The sequence below is a fragment of the Pseudophryne corroboree genome, chromosome 1 (assembly GCF_028390025.1).
Source record: "Pseudophryne corroboree isolate aPseCor3 chromosome 1, aPseCor3.hap2, whole genome shotgun sequence".
NCBI classification, from domain to species: domain Eukaryota; kingdom Metazoa; phylum Chordata; class Amphibia; order Anura; family Myobatrachidae; genus Pseudophryne; species Pseudophryne corroboree.
In genome coordinates this window covers 597,013,574-597,034,365 of record NC_086444.1, presented here as the reverse complement: position 1 = coordinate 597,034,365, position 20,792 = coordinate 597,013,574, and the positions used below count along the sequence as shown (strand labels likewise).

Here is a 20,792-nt window from a genome sequence, read left to right as displayed (position 1 = left end):
GGGACTGGCTGCCGCAATGTGTAAAAAATGGGACTGGCTGCTGCAATGTGTAAAAAGGGGGCCTGGCTGCCGCAATGTGTAAAAAGGGGTCCTGGCTGCCGCAATGTGTAAAAAGGAGGACCGGCTGCCGCAATGTGTTAAAAGGGAGATTGGCTGCTGTAATGTGTAAAAAGGGGGACTGGCTGCCGCAATGTGTAAAAAGGGTCTATCTGCCGCAATGTGTAAAAAGGGGGACTGGCTGCCGCAATGTGTAAAAAGGGTCTATCTGCCACAATGTGTAAAAAGGGGGCCTGGCTGCCGCAATGTGTAAGAAGGGGTCCTGGCTGCCGCAATGTGTAAAAATGGGAATGGCTGCCGCAATGTGTAAAAAGGGGGACACTGTCTGCTGTAATGTATAAAAGGGGCTCTACCTGGTGTAGTGGCGCTACTGTGCAGCGTAATTTGAATAATGTAGACTACTGTGCACCATAGTATGAATTGCTATTATTTTGTGGTCACGCCCCTTCCCCGTGAAGCCACACCCCTATAAATTTTTTGCGCGCCTGCGGCGCGCACTACCCCAGTCTTTCATGGGGGGGGGGGGCGCCACTGTCGTTTCTCGCACACAGCGCTAAAATGCCTAGTTACGGCACTGTACAGTATGTACAAGTCCAGCACAAAAATGGCACTCAGGGCAGGGCCGGTGCTAGGATGTTCGGCGCCCTCCTGCAAACAATACATTTGCGCCCTCCCATGCGTAATAAAGGGACGGTGCTTGCCAATGGGGTGTGGTCTCACATGGAAGGGGCGTGGACACACAATAGTACCCTCAATTCAAATTACGCCACACACAGTATATCACAATCTTATTGACATTATACCACACGTAGTGCCCCTGATTCATATTACACCAAATAGTAGTGTACCTAATTCACATTATGATACGTAGTAGTGCTCCTTATACACAATACCCAAAGTAGTGTCTCTAATATACACATGAAGCCCGCAGTAGTTGTGTCCCTTACACATAATGCCCACAGTAGTCGTGCCCCTTACACATAACACCCACAGTAGTCATGCCCCTTACACACAACGCCCACAGTAGTCGTGCCCTTTACACACAACGCCCACAGTAGTCGTGCCGCACACAACGCCCACAGTAGTCGTGGCACACACAACGCCCACAGTAGCCGTGCCACACACAACGCCCACAGTAGTCGTGCCACACACAACGCCCACAGTAGTCGTGCCACACACAATGCCCACAGTAGTCGTGCCACACGCAATGCCCACAGTAGTAGTTCAACACTTAATCTCCCTTACACTAATGTCCACAGGAGGATTGCAGAGACTGGGGAGTGCTGTATTTACCGCACAGAGTGCTGTGAGCACCGCTGTCAAAAGTGCAATGGGGAGGAGCAGGGCCGGCCCAAGCCTAGTTTTTTCAGTAAGCGAATATAGATTTTGGCGCCCCTCACTGTGGATATTGTGGGTGGAGCTATAACGCAGGTGGGGCATCAACTGGTGCCCCACTCACATAAAGCCAGTTCTACATAAAAGAAAAACTGAAAATATTGCTTTAGATATATAATATTCCAGATTTCTTACATTATTATTAATTATGATTAGATAACCCTGCTGTAACTCACAAGTATGAATGCATCACTTACAGACCATGATGCTCCCGCCAAAAGTTCTGTTTAACGCATGACACATTAATGCAGACCGTCTCACATCACAGTCAGCGAGCACTATAACCACCTGCTCTCTTCACGTCGTCCCATACAGAGCAGCAGCAAGTTACCACAGACACACAGGGAACTTAGAAAGCATAGCACATTACCAGATGGGATGCGGTTAAGATACTTGCGTCGACGCCGGAATCCTGACACTTATTGGAATGCCGACGCCGGCATCCCAATATCAAATGAAATGCTGGCGCTGGGATCCCGATCAAGCCGCCACCAAACTTCATCACTGGTAAGCCACGGCTGGAGGGACTTAGGGTTAGTTTGGGAGAAGGTGGCAAAAATAACGCAGTAGGAGCTAGGCGTCACGGAGAGCTTCTACTTCTACTGGTGTCGTCTGGTAGAAGTCAGCGGCTATTTCAAATGTGGCGCTACCCGCCTGATTGGATGCCGGTCCGCGATTGGTTTATCTCCATGGCTGCGCCTCAGCCGCTTACCCCGCGTATAGGTCGGGTCGGCTGTGGGGAGGAGCAGGAGGAGAGAAGAGGAGGGAGCCGGAGGGACTGAGCCGGAGCTGCGCTTCACGCTGCCAGCGTCTGCCACAGTGTGGCAGCAGCAAAGCGGGGAGAGCGCCTCTTCGTCCCTGCGCCTCCCTGCTTTGCAGGAGCTGCTGAGCGGCTAGCGCCGGCTCTGACTCTGATTCAGGGCCACAAACATATTAAAAAAAGATGTGTATTAGAAACCAACGTCATGTTTTGGGGCAATCAGCCTCTTCGTCAGGGTTACACACCTACATTATATATATAAATATATATAATACACATACATAAAAAAATATAGTAGAAGTCGTGGCTGCAAAACTGCCAGGGTACCCTTAGAGGGATGACAGGTAGTGTAAGCAGAATTACCGTAGCACTCGCAGGACTTACTAATGTAACAATAAATTCCAGTGATGACCACCAACGTCATAGGCAAACACGGGGGGGCTCAAATTATAACAATAGTAATGGTATATAATATGATTACTAGAGCTGCCGCCACATCATGCAGTTTAAGGGACAGCGCAGAGATGCTGCACATGCCCAGTGGCAGCAGCTCCTTCTACCGAGTTTACTGTGTGTGTGAATATGAGTGCTCAGTCAGTGCACTGGACCATAGAGTAGCTAGCAGGAAGAAGAGACAGGAGCCTTACCAAGAGGTGGGAGAATGTGTGCTTAGAAAGTTCAGTAATGTTTCTGTATTTATTTATTTATTATTGTATGTTTAACCTTTTCCTGACCACTTATTTAGATTATTTAAATATGTTTGACACAGCCTATACTGTAGACCATCTATAGGGTTAAATATTAATACTGTATTCCATAAAGTATATTAAAAAGACCAATGTTTACATTAATGTCCAGGGTCATTACTAGGTTCTCCTGCCACTCCCCCAGACTTCTGCATGGTAAGAGATTGTGGACTGCATTTGGAAACCCCCCTCTAGAAATCCTGCGTTTTGCCACTGGAAGTATTAACCAATCATCTCCTGACATTTTTCAAACACAGCCTGTAGCATGGTCATTAGGAGCATACCCTCCAACATTTCTCTAACGTCCTAGTGGATGCTGGGGACTCCGTAAGGACCATGCTGGGGACTACGTAAGGACCATGGGGAATAGACGGGCTCCGCAGGAGACATGGGCACTTTAAGGAAGAATTTAGATTCTGGTGTGCTCTGGCTCCTCCCTCTATGTCCCTCCTCCAGACCTCAGTTTGAATCTGTGCCCGGACGAGCTGGGTGCTTTTCAGTGAGCTCTCCTGAGCTTGCTGTGAGAAAGTATTTTGTTAGGTTTTTTATTTTCAGGGAGCTCTGCTGGCAACAGACTCCCTGCATCGTGGGACAGAGGGGAGAGAAGCAGCCCTACTCTCTGAAGCTAGGTCCTGCTTCTTAGGCTACTGGACACCATTAGCTCCAGAGGGATCGTACACAGGATCTCACCCTCGTCGTCCGTTCCCAGAGCCGCGCCGCCGCCCCCCTCGCAGTGCCGGAAGACAGAAGCCGGGTGAGTATGAGAAGCAAGAAGACTTCGAAATCGGCGGCAGAAGACTCCGGTCTTCACTGAGGTAACGCACAGCACTGCAGCTGTGCGCCATTGCTCCCACACACCTCACATACTCTGGTCACTGTAAGGGTGCAGGGCACAGGGGGGGGGGGGGGAGCATTTGGACCTCTTTTTGGCAAAAGTGAACATATATACAGTTGGGCACTGTATATATGTATGAGCCCCCGCCAAGAAAATGCATATTTAAGCGGGACAGAAGCCCGCTGTCGAGGAGGCGGGGCTTCTTCCTCAGCACTCACCAGCGCCATTTTTTCTCCACAGCTCCGCTGAGAGGAAGCTCCCCAGGCTCTCCCCTGCAGATACACGGTAGAAGAGGGTAAAAAGAGAGGGGGGGGGGGCACATAATTAGGTGCAAAAATCAATATAACAGCAGCTACTGGGTTAACATTAAGATACTGTGTTATTCCTGGGTTTATAGCGCTGGGGTGTGTGCTGGCAGACTCTCTCTCTGTCTCTCCAAAGGGCCTTGTGGGGGAACTGTCTTCAAAAAGGGCATTCCCTGTGTGTGTGGTGTGTCGGTACGCTTGTGTCGACATGTTTGACGAGGAAGGCTATGTGGAAGCAGAGCGGGAGCAAATGAATGTGGTGTCTCCGCCGACGGCGCCGACACCTGATTGGATGGATATGTGGAAGGTTTTAAATGATAATGTTAATTCCTTGCATAAAAGGTTGGAAAAAGCTGAAGCCTCAGGACAGTCAGGGTCTCAGCCCGTGCCTGATCCTATGTCACAGAGACCGTCAGGGTCTCAGAAGCGCCCACTATCCCAAATTGTTGACACAGATACCGACATGGATTCTGACTCCAGTGTCGATTACGATGATGCAAAGTTACAGCCAAAATTGGCTAAATCCATCCGTTATATGATTATAGAATTAAGGATGTGTTGCACATCACAGAGGAAACCCCAGTCCCTGACAAGAGGGTTCATATGTATGGGGAAAAGAAGCAGGTGGTAACCTTTCCCCCTTCACACGAGCTAAATGAGTTATGTGAAAAGGCTTAGGAATCTCCAGATAAAAAAATTGCAGATTTCCAAACGGATTCTTATGGCGTATCCTTTCCCGCCAACGGACAGGTTACGCTGGGAATCCTCCCCTAGGGTGGACAAAGCTTTAACACGCTTATCCAAGAAGGTAGCCCTGCCGTCACAGGATACGGCTACCCTCAAAGATGCTGCGGATAGAAAGCAGGAGGGTACCCTGAAGTCCATTTATACACATTCAGGTACCTTACTGAGGCCGGCGATCGCGTCGGCCTGGGTGTGTAGTGCTGTAGCAGCATGGACGGACACCCTGTCTGAGGAACTTGATACCTTAGACAAGTATACTATATTATTGACCCTGGGGCATATAAAAGACGCTGTCCTATATATGAGAGATGCTCAAAGAGACATTAGTCTACTTGGTTCTAGAATAAATGCTATGTCGATTTCTGCCAGAAGGGTCCTGTGGACTCGGCAATGGACAGGTGATGCCGACTCAAAAAGGCACATGGAGGTTTTGCCTTACAAGGGTGAGGAATTGTTTGGGGAGGGTCTCTCGGACCTGGTCTCCACAGCTACTGCTGGAAAGTCAAATTTTTTGCCATATGTTTCCTCACAGCCTAAGAAAGCACCGTATTACCAAATGCAGTCCTTTAAATCACAGAAAAGCAAGAATGTCCGAGGTGCGTCCTTTCTTGCCAGGGGCAGGGGCAGAGGAAAGAAGCTGCACAACACAGCTAGTTCCCGGAACAGAAGTCCTCCCCGACTTCCACAAAATCCACCGCATGACGCTGGGGCTCCACAGGCGGAGCTAGGCCCGGTGGGGGCGCGTCTCCGAAATTTCAGCCACAAGTGGGTTCACTCCCAGTTGGATCCCTGGGCAATAGATATTGTGTCTCAGGGATACAAGCTGGAATTCGAAGAGATGCCCCCTCACCGATACCTCAAATCGGCCCTGCCAGCTTCTCCCTCGAGAGGGAAATAGTGTTAACTGCAATTCACAAATTGTATCTTCAACAGGTGGTGGTCAAGGTTCCCCTCCTTCAACAAGGAAGGGGTTATTATTCGACCATGTTTGTAGTACCGAAACTGGACGGTTCGGTCAGACCCATATTGAATTTAAAATCCCTGAACATGTACCTGAAAAGGTTCCGGTTCAAGATGGAATCGCTGAGAGCGGTCATCATAAGCCTGGAAGGGGGGGGGGTTTATAGTGTCTCTGGACATAAAGGATGCATACCTTCATGTTCCCATTTATCCACCTCATCAGGCGTACCTCAGATTTGTGGTACAGGATTGTCATTACCAATTTCAGACGTTGCCATTTGGTCTTTCCACGGCTCCGAGAATATTTACCAAGGTAATGGCGGAAATGATGGTACTCCTGCGGAAGCAAGGGGTCACAATTATCCCATACTTGGACGATCTCCTCATAAAAGCGAGTTCAAGAGAGCAGTTGCTGATCAGCGTAGCACGTTCTCTGAAAGTGTTACGGCAACACGGCTGGATTCTAAATATTCCAAAGTCGCAGTTGATTCCTACGACTCGTCTGCCTTTCCTGGGCATGATTCTGGACACAGACCAGAAAAGGGTTTATCTCCCGATAGAGAAGGTTCAGGAACTCATGACACTGGTCAGGGACCTATTAAAACCAAAACAGGTGTCAGTGCAACACTGCACTCGAGTCCTGGGAAAGATGGTGGCATCATACGAGGCCATTCCCTTCGGCAGGTTCCATGCGAGGACCTTTCAATGGGACTTACTGGACAAATGGTCCGGATCACATCTTCAGATGCATCGGTTAATCACCCTATCCCCCAGGGCCAGGGTGTCTCTCCTGTGGTGGCTGCAGAGTGCTCACCTTCTCGAGGGCCGCAGATTCGGCATTCAGGACTGGGTCCTGGTGACCACGGATGCAAGCCTCCGAGGGTGGGGAGCAGTCACACAGGGAAGAAATTTCCAAGGTCTGTGGTCAAGTCAGGAGACTTGCCTTCACATCAACATCCTGGAACTAAGGGCCATATACAACGCCCTACGTCAAGCGGAGACCCTGCTTCGCGACCAACAGGTTCTGATTCAGTCAGACAACATCACCGCTGTGGCTCATGTAAACCGACAAGGCGGCACAAGGAGCAGGGTGGCAATGGCGGAAGCCACCAGAATTCTTCGCTGGGCGGAGAATCACGTAAGCGCACTGTCAGCAGTGTTCATCCCGGGAGTGGACAACTGGGAAGCAGACTTCCTCAGCAGGCACGTCCTCCACCCGGGAGAGTGGGGACTTCATCAAGAAGTTTTCACGCAGATTGCAAGTCGGTGGGAACTGCCACAGGTGGACATGATGGCATCCCGCCTCAACAAAAAGCTACAGAGGTATTGCGCCAGGTCAAGAGACCCTCAGGCGATAGCTGCGGACCCCCTTGTGACACCGTGGGTGTTCCAGTCGGTCTATGTATTTCCTCCTCTTCCTCTCATACCCAAGGTGCTGAGAATCATAAGAAAAAGAGGAGTGAGAACAATACTCATTGTTCTGGATTGGCCAAGAAGGACTTGGTATCCAGATCTGCAAGAAATAATCACAGAGGACCCGTGGCCTCTTCCTCTAAGACAGGACTTGTTGACGGCATGGCGGTTGAACGCCGGATCCTAGCAGAGAAAGGCATTCCGGATGAGGTCATTCCTACGCTGATAATGGCTAGGAAGGACGTGACAGCTCAACATTATCACCGTATATGGCGAAAATATGTTGCTTGGTGTGAGGCCAGGAATGCCCCTACGGAGGAATTCCAGCTGGGCCGTTTCCTTCACTTCCTACAGTCAGGAGTGACTTTGGGCCTAAAATTGGGTTCCATTAAGGTCCAGATTTCGGCCCTATCCATTTTCTTTCAAAAAGAGCTGGCTTCTCTACCTGAAGTTCAGACGTTTGTAAAGGGAGTGCTGCATATTCAGCCCCCTTTTGTGCCTCCAGTGGCACCTTGGGATCTTAATGGGGTGTTGAGTTTCCTGAAATCCCACTGTTTTGAACCACTCAAAATGGTGGAATTGAAATATCTCACGTGGAAGGTGGTCATGTTACTAGCCTTGGCTTCGGCTAGGCGTGTGTCAGAATTGGCGGCTTTGTCACATAAAAGCCCCTATCTGGTTTTCCATGCGGATAGAGCAGAATTGAGGACCCGTCCACAATTCCTGCCGAAAGTGGTTTCATCTTTTCATATAAACCAAACTATTGTGGTGCCTGTGGCTACTACTGACTTGGAGGATTCCGAGTTGCTTGATGTGGTCAGGGCTTTGAAGGTTTATGTAGCCAGAACGGCTAGGGTCAGGAAAACAGAGTCTTTGTTTATCCTGTATGCTTCCAACAAGCTTGGTGCTCCTGCTTCAAAGCAAACTATTGCTCGCTGGATCTGTAACACGATTCAGCAGGCTCATTCTGCGGCTGGATTGCCGCTGCCAAAATCAGTTAAGGCCCATTCCACTAGGAAGGTGGGCTCTTCTTGGGCGGCTGCCCGAGGGGTCTCGGCATTACAGCTGTGCCGAGCGGCTACTTGGTCAGGTTCAAACACTTTTGCAAAGTTCTATAAGTTTGATACCCTGGCTGAGGAGGACCTTGTGTTTGCTCAATCGGTGCTCCAGAGTCATCCGCACTCTCCCGCCCGTTTGGGAGCTTTGGTATAATCCCCATGGTCTTTACGGAGTCCCCAGCATCCACTAGGACGTTAGAGAAAATAAGATTTTACTTACCAGTAAATCTATTTCTCGTAGTCCGTAGTGGATGCTGGGCGCCCGTCCCAAGTGCGGACTTCTTCTGCAATACTTGTATATATTTATTGCTGCAATAAGGGTTATGTTATAGTTGCATCAGGGTTGAACTGATGCTCTGTTGTTGTTCATACTGTTGACTGGGTAAGTTTATCACAAGTTATACGGTGTGATTGGTGTGGCTGGTATGTATCTTGCCCTGGATTACCAAAATCCTTTCCTTGTACTGTCAGCTCTTCCGGGCACAGTTTCTCTAACTGAGGTCTGGAGGAGGGACATAGAGGGAGGAGCCAGAGCACACCAGAATCTAAATTCTTTCTTAAAGTGCCCATGTCTCCTGCAGAGCCCGTCTATTCCCCATGGTCCTTACGGAGTCCCCAGCATGGTCCTTACGGAGTCCCCAGCATCCACTACGGACTACGAGAAACAGATTTACCGGTAAGTAAAATCTTATTTTTACACATAAAAATCGGCCCAAATTAGAAAAGGGGGCGTGGTCACGGGTAAAGGGGCGTGGTCACATCGATTTTCCTATACTTTCATAGGAAGTTTGGAGAGCCAAAAATCGGTACAGACCATAAAAAAAGGTATTGTACCTATTAAAAAGGTACAGTTGGAGGATATGTAGGAGCTTATTGGTTGGTACTTACGGGCAGATTTACCACAACAGTTTCTAATAATAGACCCGCGGCGGAGAGAGAATGGTAAGTCCCCTCCTTGGCGGTGCAGCCAGACAGCAGTGACACTTGCCTCGCCCTGTCTCCAGAGTCCAGTCCTGTGCAGCTGAGCAGATAGGTTTTTTTTTAAAACAAACTTTACTGACAGCAAGACAAAGCTGACAGAGCTCACTTCCTGCTTCTACTGTGAGGAGTTTTTTCGGCAGCTAAAGGTGATGAAGTCGGCACTGGAGAAGACACCTGACGGTAAAGGTGGGTACACACTAATAGATATATCTGCAGATCAATTGATCTGCAGATAAATCTATGGACGGATCGGGCAGTGTGCTGTGCATACACACTGCACGATCCGTCGCGGACTGACGTCATGAACTGGGCGGGCGTGTACACACGCCCGCCCAGTTCAGCTGTCAATCACCGCCGGCCGCCGCAGCATGTGTACGGCCGACCGCCCCGTACACACACAGCGACGCGCCAATATATCGATAGATATATTGGCCGTCGGCTGTGCTGCGCGGCCGACGCGATACGTCTGTGAACGACGGAGTTCACAGATGTATCGGCCGTACACACTGGCCGACGGTCCCGCGATATATCGGCCGTTCAAAAGAACGGCCGATATATCGACCAGTGGCCTTAAGTGGCCTTAAGTGTCCTCTCCCCTTAGTACTAGCTGTCTCACTTAGTGCTGCCATAGATGCCTATGAAAGCGCAAACATCTAGCACTCAGCGCAGGCAGCCAAAATCAGAGGAGTCCCTTTAGTAGATATTGAGAAGCGATATGTACATGCATTTTCTCTGCATTTTTTGTTTTACCCCCTTATCTCAGCTTAGACCTCTTAATTTCTCTCCAATACATACTTGCCTACCTGACCCTCTCCATGAGGGAGAAAATGCTCTGTTCCTGGACTTTCCTGGTAATGTATGATTGCCATCACCTGTGGTGAGCTAGTTAACTGATAAGAAAGGTGTTTCACCACAGGTGATGGCCATCATACATACCAGGAAAGTCTAGGAACAGAGCATTTTCTCTCTCATGCATACTCCCAAGAGGGAGAAAATGCTCTGTTCCTGGACTTTCCTGGTAATGTATGATTGCCATCACCTGTGGTGAAACACCTTTCTTATCAATTACCTAGCTCACCACAGGTGATGGCAATCATACATTACCAGGAAAGTCCAGGAACAGAGCGTTTTCTCCCTCATGGAGAGGGTCAGGTAGGCAACTGTGCTCCAATCTTTAGCTATATCTGGGCCCAGTCACTGCCTCCATGTCTGTATGTGTGTCTGGTGACAATGAACAGCAAGCTGTAATGACATCACTTTCCTCTGTGCTGTGAATCTCCTGTATGTCTCTTTCCAACGTTTCAAGCCACACTGGGCATATACTTCTTCCAGTGACCTCACAACTCGCACCTACCCACCAGGTAGCCGCTCAGCTGCTCTGTCTAGCAGAAACTATAAGTGGCGGTTGAGAGGTGGGCCCTCTACGGTCCATCAGGCCCTAGGGGGTCGCATCTATCACCTTGTGAATAGTCTGACCCTGATAACAATAGCAGCATCCATGTAGCTTTGGTCTTCTCTAGAACCAGAAAGGAATGAGAATCAGTAAGATAAATGACAAAGGCCAGTAAGGTTCAAGTAGCTGACAGTATCAAAGATTTCTACAATAACTAAAGGTGCATACACACCAGATGATATCTATGAGCGACGGTCTGGTGTTTCCCCCTTCCGGGCCGGGCGGTCGGCGGCCGGCTGTACACACTGAGCAATATGACGACCATATCACTCAGTGACGTCACGCCGCGACCTGGCGGTGCAGGTAGCTCTTGGACGATGGTCCAAATTGAGCTGCATGTGCAGCCGACAGCAAGGTTCGTTAATTACCCACGGTGCCGCGCATCGGTCGCCATCACTTGCGGCATACACACTTGCAGAGAAAGTGAACAACGTCGCTCATGAAGGGTGAAACTAAGCGTCGTCGTTCATTTTATCGGCAAGCGTGTATGCACCTTAAATCATGTTTCATGTCTCTCCTAATTACAATCATACCAAATCACCAGTATCTGCACAGAAATGTCAGTCGCCAATGGCAGTGTTAAGGTGCATAGACATGGTGAGATATTGACTATCTCCGATTTTGACTTTGCGATTTCCCCTGAACTCCCCGGAGCCCTGAACCAACTATATTGACTATCTTTACTTGAGATTTTGACTATGTGAGATTTTGACAAAGTGACAATTTTGTCTATACTATGTACTAGAGTGTACACAATATAGGGGGTGATTCAGACCTGATCGCTGCTGTGCGTTTTCGCACAGCGGGCGATCAGCGATAGACTGCGCATGCGTATGCACCACAATGCGCACGTGCATCGGCAAACAACAGGCAGCGACAGATTGGTGAGAAAATTTGGATCGCCCGGGGGCGTTCATAAGGTGATTGACAGGAAGAAGCCGTTTGTCGGTGGTAACTGACCTTTTTTCTGTGAGTGTCAGGGAAAACGCAGACGTTCCCAAGCATTTTCAGGGAGGGTATGTGACGTCAGCTCCGGACCTGATCAGCCTGTTCACTACATTAAAGTTGCTTACCACACTGCCGGTTGCTGCCAGTGAGTGACTGAGCCGTCTCTTCCAGCTCATGATTGAGTTCTGCAATGGCTGCCACATGGGTAACAAAGGTGTCTGCAGCGGACAGTGGTGCTGGAACTTGTTGCTGCCTCTATTGAAGTTGTGCCTGGCACACTCTCCAGGCTGGCTGTTCCCACTCCTCTTAGGCAGCCGCGGTGGGAGAGAAGTAGGGATAGAACAGGGAACCAGAGGGTGGTAGGGCTTCTAATTTGTCTTTCTGCAGCAGGTTACATTGGTTTCCACTGGGAAAACATTGGGGTGTAGAGTGGATCTTTATCCAGATGCACCAACAGGCTAAAGCTTTAGCTGTCCCAGGATGCATAGGGGCTTCCTCTATAACCCCAGCTCCAGGGACTGAGAGCTCAGTTTCGAGTTGTTGCCTGCAGCAGTTGATGCACTGGGCAGCCCTGAAAAGCTTTCCAAAGAAGATTTCCTGTCTCTGGCTGGGCTGTCAGCGCTGTATGTCAGAGTGACATTCAGCGCTGCAGCTATATCACCTCCCAAGCGGCATCGCATACTCCCACGGCCTGGTTCCTGGGTACTTGCGGCGGAGCAAATTTATGTCCCTGCCTTAGTGGTTGCTCTTAAGCATATCCTATAAATCACTGATGATGAGGATTCTACTACCGTGGCAAAGAAAACTGTTACGTTTAAACAGAAGAAGGTGGTTAAAACTAGTGATGAGCGGGTTCGGTTCCTCGGAATCCGAACCGCCCCGAACTTCACCCATTTTACACGGTTCCGAGGCAGACTCGGATCCTCCCACCTTGCTCGGTTAACCCGAGAGCGCCCGAATGTCATCATCCTGCTGTCGGATTCTCGAGAGATTCGCATTCTATATAAGGAGCCCCGCGTCGCCGCCATTTTCACTCGTGCATTGGAGATAGGGAGAGGACGTGCAGCGTTCTCTCAGTTTCTGTGTTCAGTGTGCTGCAAATATCTGTGCTCAGTGTGCTGCAAATATCTGTGCTCAGTGTGCTGCAAATATCTGTGCTCAGTGTGCTGCAAATATCTGTGCTCAGTGTGCTTGCAAATATCTGTGCTCAGTGTGCTGAAAATATCTACGTTCTCTGCCTGAAAAACGCTCCATATCTGTGCTGCATTGTAGTATATAGTAGGAGGACAGTGCAGAATTTTGCTGACCAGTGACTACCAGTATTATATAGCAGTACGGTACAGTAGTCCACTGCTCTACCTACCTCTGTCGTCAAGTATACTATCCATCCATACCTGTGGTGCATTTTAGTTGTGCGCAGTATATATAGTAGGAGGACAGTGCAAAATTTTGCTGACCACCAGTATATAATATATAGAAGTACGGTACAGTAGTCCACTGCTCTACCTACCTCTGTGTTGTCAAGTATACTATCCATCCATACCTGTGGTGCATTTTAGTTGTGCGCAGTATTATATAGTAGGAGGACAGTGCAGAATTTTGCTGACCACCAGTATATATATATATAGCAGTACGGTACAGTAGTCCATTGCTCTACCTCTGTGTCGTCAAGTATACTACAAAAGTTCAGTAAAATGACCCAAAAATCAAAATTAAAAGCATCTGATGAGAAGCGTAAACTTGCCAATATGCCATTTACGACACGGAGTGGCAAGGAACGGCTGAGGCTTTGGCCTATGTTCATGGCTAGTGGTTCAGATTCACATGAGGATGGAAGCACTCATCCTCTCGCTAGAAAACTGCAGTGCCACTCCTAGGTGGGCCAGGTGTTTGTGTCGGCCACTTGGGTCGCTTAGCTTAGCCATCCAGCGACCTTGGTGCACCTCTTTTTTTCTTTGCATCATGTGCTGTTTGGGGACTATTTTTTAAATCGGCCATCCTGTCTGACACTGCAGTGCCACTCCTAGATGGGCCAGGTGTTTGTGTCGGCCACTTGGGTCGCTTATCTTAGTCATCCAGCGACCTCGTGCAAATTTTAGGACTAAAAATAATATTGTGAGGTGTTCAGAATAGACTGGAAATGAGTGGAAATTATGGTTATTGAGGTTAATAATACTATGGGATCAAAATGACCCCTAAATTCTATGCTTTAAGCTGTTTTTGAGGTTTTTTTGTAAAAAAAACGAATCCAAAACACACCCGAATCCGACAAAAAATTTTCAGGGAGGTTTTGCCAAAACGCGTCCGAATCCAAAACACGGCCGCGTAACCGAATCCAAAACCAAAACACAAAAAACGAAAAATTTCCGGTGCACATCACTAGTTAAAACTGTATTACCCCATTCTGACCATCTCGTGGACATCAGGCGGGAACCTTGGTCTTATCCAGGGAAGAAATTCCTTCTGCCTAAACGGGCCTTAGCTCGCTATCCTCTCCCTGCAGAGTAATGTAACAAATGGGAGACTTCACCGCCAGTGGAGTCTTATGTCGCCCGCCTTGTTGTGTCGGAGGGATGCCTGAAATCTATATACTCCCTTACAGGGGCTATTCATAGACCCACTACAGCTGCCTCTTGGGCTGCAAAAGGTATTAAGGGGTGGGTTCAGGCGTTAGAGATGGAGCTGTCCAAGGATATTTCTGACAATGCCAGACAATACCTGTCTCACATTACCACCACCGCCTATTACATTCAGGAGGCGTCCTCTGAGGCGGGAGTATTGGCAGCCAAGGTGTTGACTACGTCTGTCCTGGCTCACCGCATACTGTGGTTGAGGTTGTGAAAAGTGGACTCGGACTCCAAAAAGACTTTGGAGGTACTCCCCTTCACTGGGGACATTTTGTTTGGAGAAGACCTAAATAAAATTGTGTCTGAATTAGCAGCTGCTAAGACTGCCTTTCTCCCAACTACTAATCCTACTGCACAAAAGGCAAAAGGTAGCAGTTTTCGTTCCTTTCGGTCTCAAGGGAAAGCAAAGGGTCAGTCATACCCTAGACAATCTCGTGCACCCAAAAACAGCCCAAGGCGAAACAGTCCTTGGCAGCCCGTCAGCCTGCCTCAAAACATGACAAGCCTGCTGCATGACGGGGTGGGCCTGCCCTGGGGGACCCCAAGGTGGGAGGCCGACTTCTACAGTTCGCCCAGGTCTGGATAAAGACCACGTCAGATGCATGGGTACTGAAAGTTGTCTCTCACGTCATGGGTATGCTGTCTCCTTTAAGAGACGTCCTCCTCGCCAGTTATACACTATGGCCCTCCCTTCGGATCCGTTAAAAGCGCAAGCTCTACAAACAGAAAGTTCTCTCCTGAGTACAGGAGTGGTTGTGCCGGTACCTCAGTCTCAGAAGGGCAGAGGTTACTGCGTGTCAAAAATATGGTGTGCAATTTCTATATAGGCGCCAACTATAATACAGAAGAGGGTGTGTACGTTCCTTTACTTCAAAAATCAAGGCGATGTCAAAGCCCACACTCTTTCTTCTCCCTCCTTGTGACACTTATTCTGCGATTTTCACCGACAGATGTTCCTCCATATATACCATAAGTTCAAAAAGACAGGAAAAAACGCATAGTATAATACGTTTTTTTTTTATTTGACACTTAAATAAGACAAAACATGATCCCCTAATGGAATCCTCAATGTTAAGTCCAAAGCAATTACCAGATATTAAAAAGTTACAGCAATAAAAGTCTAAAAACCAACGTCCTCCTCCAAATGTGAACACTCAAATCATTGGGACAGTTTGGGTGACTTAAAGATTCAATCAATTACCAGAAATTCCTGGGAGTAAGAGAGAAGATCGATAACTAGTCGGCGACCCGCACCCGCTCACTGGACCTCAGACTCCTGCTGGCAAATGTAGAACTTATTTCACCGTTGCTGTCCCCCACCAGGAAGTGAACAAGCCCTAACGGGCGAAACGCGTTTTCCACGGACCTCCACAAGGGACCATCTCACGGATCAGTCTTTTCCCACAACCGTGACACTTTGAATATCTCCATCTAACTCCTCAATGGGTTGTATCGTAAGCCTGCACCCGTCGGGTGAATGTATCTATGCAAATATGTAGTATGTTATGCCTTATTGATACATACTTACCCTCTGATGCATAGTTATGGTGTGATACAACTTTCCTAAAACTATGGGGGTCATTCCGAGTTGTTCACTCACAAGCGGATTTTAGCAGATTTGCTCATGCTAAGCCGCCGCCTACTGGGAGTGAATCTTAGCATCTTAAAATTGCGAACGATGTATTCGCAATATTGCGATTATACACCTCGTAGCAGTTTCTGAGTATCTCCAGACTTACTCGGCATCTGCGATCATTTCACTGCTTGTCGTTCCTGGTTTGACGTCACAAACACACCCAGCGTTCGCCCAGACACTCCTCCGTTTCTCCGGCCACTCCTGCGTTTTTTCCGGAAACGGTAGCGTTTTTTCCCACACGCCCATAAAACGGCCTGTTTCCGCCCAGTAACACCCATTTCCTGTCAATCACATTACGATCGCCAGAACGATGAAAAAGCCGTGAGTAAAAATCCTAACTGCATAGCAAATTTACTTGGCGCAGTCGCAATGCGGACATTGCGCATGCGCATTAAGCGGAAAATCGCTGCGATGCAAAGATTTTTACCGAGCGAACAACTCGGAATGACCCCCTATATGGGTTATTGTAGGGTATAGTTATAAATTTTGTGTGCCGTACACTACTTATTATTTAGGTCGAACTGTCTGAAAGACACATCTAGTGACTATTCTAAATTACTATTGATATATTTTTCGGCTCACTTCAAAAGGGATAACATTGCCATTTTCATTTTCTCTGTTATCCATTGTTTATCTCTTTGGCTTATACCCAATATTGATACATAATTTGTCAGAGAAGTATTGTTTCTTTGTTCAGGTTGTGTCTAACTTTCCAAATCCTGAGCAATAGTTAGTGTCCCCAAGATATGATCACGTATGATTTATATATAATTTAGGATTGGCCCTATGGTTGATACTATTCTTCTATATTTCTTTGTATCTGCTAATATTAATATATTTCTTTTTATCTGTTAATTTCAGTAAATAATATCTTAAGTAATATATACCTTTTTGCACAATTCCTTCCTGACTTTTACTATTTTTCTGTGGACTCTCATTCACGACTCATGGGCACACGACGCCACTGCAGTGGTGTCCGCTGAGCCGTGTCTAACGTGGAAAGCAGATCCACATGTTATACTTTTCTTTTCTTGCATACCTATGTTTCTATAAAATTCTTATATAGGTGCACTCTCATTGGTACAAAAATCACATATTCTCCTCTACTATCATACCACGTTGCTAATGCCCGATCTCGTCCGATCTTGGAAGCCAAACAGTGTTGGGCTGGGTCAGTATCGGGGGAGGAGACTTCCTGAGAATACCCGGTTTTGTAGAGTATGAATTATTTTCTCTCTATGAGAAAAGTGATACCAACAGCAGCATCACCACTTTTTCTTCCTTCATATCTTCCTTTTTGTTAGCCATTACTTCAGTACCAGGCCACGAAGTTAATAATAAATAAATAAATAATAAATAATTAATTATTCCATACGTGTCTGTAAGGATAGACGCCCAATCAGCAAAGTGTATGGCATTGACCCATTAAATGGTCTTTTATAAAATACACAAAATATTATCTTGACTTCCTTTTGGTCCCATTAATACAGAATTTCTGTACTGGTCAGGAGAAACAGGTGTCAGACAATCAAGTGTCTCCCACCCTTCTAATCACTCCCTGTGATTAATAGACCAGAACATTTTAATATTTTTTTCAAAAAAATTTCCTTCTCCTTCATTGTTGGATCACATATGTGGGTAACTATATTGTACTTTTTTTTTAACCTTGAATAATAAATAGATGTTTTAACACAATTTTTCACATACATCCTAGGAATCTTCCTAGATCTAACAAAGAGTGCGCCCACACAAGAGCTTTCTTTTTCTCCCCTTGCTAGGTGTCTCAAAACTACAAGGTTCCAGTCTTCAGATCAAGGACCAGGTATCCACAGGCAGCATTCGTGGACGCACTGGCGGTTCCGTGGAACTTTTGGAAACTTACGTTTTCCCTCCGGTGCCACTACAGCCCAGGGTACTGTGGAAGTTCAAGCAAGAAGGAGGAATGCTAATACTAGTCTCTCTGGCGTGGCCCAGATGGCATTGGTTCTCAGACCTGCATGGTCTGTCGATAGGGCGCCCCCTTCTATTTCCATAGCATCCAGACCACCTCATACAGGGCCCTTGTCTTTATCCGGACCTGGCCAGACTGGCTTTGACGGCGTGGCTCTTGAAGCTTCACTCCTGATGGCCAAAAGATTTACTGCGGTGGTTATTCAAACTATGTTGAAGGCCCACAAACCGGCCTCTGCCCGGATGTATTACTGGGTTTGGCATACTTATTTAATCTGGTGTGTTTATAAGAACTATGACGCTGTTGGATTTAAGACTTCCAGAATTCTGGCCTCTCTACAAAGAGGCTTGGACTTAGGTATTCATCTGGCCTCCATCAAGGTTCACATATCTGCCTTGTCGGTGTAGTTTCAGCGCAAGATTGCCTCTATATCTGATGTTCATACGTTCACTCCGGGTGTTCTACATATTCAGCCTCCCTATGTCCCTCCGGTTGCTCCATGGGATCTGTCTGTTGTACTAAAAGCCCTGCAAGAGTCTCCATTTGAACCTCTTGAGCCGGTGGACCTTAAATGGCTTACAGCCAAGGTCCTGTTCTTGCTGGCTATTGCGTCTGCAAGAAGGGTGTCAGACTTAGGAGCATTGTCCTGTCGTCCACCCTTTTTGATCTTTCACCGTGACCGGGCAGTTCTGCAAACTAGTCCCGGTTATTTACCTAAGGTGGTGTCATCATTTCACCTTAACCAAGAGATTATGGTCCTGGCCTTTATCTCTTCGGACTTGTCAGCCAAAGAACGCTATTTGGATGTGGCAAGGGCTCTCCATGTCTATGTGGAAAGTACTGCCTCTATTAGGCGGTCGGATCCCCATTTTGTCCTATTTGGTTTACACAATCCATCTGGCCTGCGAATAACCTTGGCCAGATGGATTAGAATGGTGATTGCACAAGCTTATGCGCAGGCTGGACTCCCAGCTCCTGCTGCGATTAAGGTTCATTCTACTTGGTCTTCTGGACCTTTTTTGGGCGGTCCGCCGTGGCGTGTCCGCAGAACAATTGTGCAAGGCGGCTACATGGTCCTCAGTGAACATGTTTCTTAGGTTTTATGCCTTTGAAACCTTCGCCTCCCAGAATGCTTTCTTTGGACGCTGGATTCTCACATCCGCTAAGGCGCGCCCCCTCACTTGAGGAACTGCTTTAGAACATCCCTGATGTTTTCCCTGTGGTAGCCAATGTAACCTGCTGCAGAAAAGGAGAGTTATGGCAGACTTACCATTGTTAACTCTCTTTCTGCGAGGTACTCTACATTGGGTTCCACAGGGCGCCCACCCTGACGCCCCTAGCTTCTGTGGTTGTATGGCATTAGCCGCTGATACCTTCTCCTGTCGTGAAAATGTGGTTCTATGTGACTAACATCTGCCTTCTCTCTTGCCTGCTCCTGCATTGGACTTGTTATCGAAACTGAGCTCTCAGTGCCCCTATGCATCCTGGGACAGCTAAAACTTTAGCCTGTTGGTACCTCTGGATCAAGATCCACTCTACACCCCGATGTTTTCCCTATGGAACCCAATGTACTTCGTAGAAAGAGTTAACAATGGTAAGTCTACCATAACTCTCCTTTTTTTGCACAAAATGTGAAGTCGAGGAGGGAGCGGAGCCTAATGAGGGACAGGAAGCTGCCCAGCTACCTATGTGACCGTTATCGAGTCACTTTAGCTACCAAACATCAACCACATGGACAATAACCCTGCAGTGGTGGCGCAGCTGAGTGGGTGCTGCTGGCGGTTCTGCGCACATAGGGGGTCATTCCGAGTTGATTGTAGCTGTGCTAAATTTAGCACAGCTATGATCGTTAACTCAGACATGCAGAGGGACGCCCAGCACAGGGCTAGTCCGCCCCGCATGTCAGTGCCGGCCCCCCCGCACAAATACAAAAGCATCGCACAGAGGCAATGCCTTCGTATTTGAGGAGTAACTCCCGGCCAGCGCAGCTCCTGCGGCTGGCCGGGAGTTGCTCGTCGCTCCCGCTGGCCGCAGCGGCCTGCCCCCCCAATGGTCCGGCCACGCCTGCTCCTAAACACAGCCGTTCAGCCCCCTCCCGCCTAGCAACCGCCTCTGTCTCAGAGGCGATCGCTAGGTAACGAAAGCTGCCATGCGCCGGTGCACTGCGGTGCCGGCGCATGCGCAGTTCCGACCCGATCGCTGCGCTGCGACAAACTGCAGCGAGCGATCGGGTCGGAATGACCCCCATAGTGCATATGCACTGTGTGTAAGGCACCACTGGCACACACCTAGTTACGGCCCTGGCAGTGCTTAGTACATCTTTCCTCGTATATGTTGTCATGATTTTTTTTATCTCAAGCATTGTGATTGAATCCTGTAATTCATTATCTTAAATCTAATGCAGAACATATATGATTTCCCAATTTGTGTAATGCTCTTTTCTAATCTTTTCGAATGTGTGTACCCAGTGACAGGACCTGATGGGGGGAGGCGTGCGCCATCGGCAAGTGCATATACACATAGGGCGGAATTCAAATCTTTTAGATGCCATCAGCCACTAGACGGCACCCAACGGAGATATTCAAATATAGCTCAATTTCGGGCGCGATCGGCTGCCGGCGGCTAAACCCAACACTAATGGGCGCTATCAGTGCAATCGGGGGGCATCAAATGAATATCGCCCCCTGCGATCGGGGACGATAACATTTGAATTCCCCCTTTATCGTCTATTCACGGGCAACAGAGGGACTGGGGCATGCCAGCTGCTCACAGAGTGCTGACCAGTCCCCCACAGTGATGAAAGTGAGAGACATGGCACGCGATTGCAGCATTCCCATAAGCCACATTCCCTTTTCGGAGCAGCTGTCCCGCATTAGAGGGCACAGATGTTTGGAGGTATGGATGAAGTAAAAGGTCCCAATAG

At 48.1% G+C, this 20,792-nt stretch overlaps 1 pseudogene; it reads left to right on the top strand.

Moving 5' to 3' along the window:
* The first annotated feature begins 17,019 nt into the window (after nucleotides 1-17,019).
* LOC134949199 (5S ribosomal RNA) lies at nucleotides 17,020-17,138 on the top strand (annotated as a pseudogene).
* Nucleotides 17,139-20,792: the final 3,654 nt, after the last annotated feature.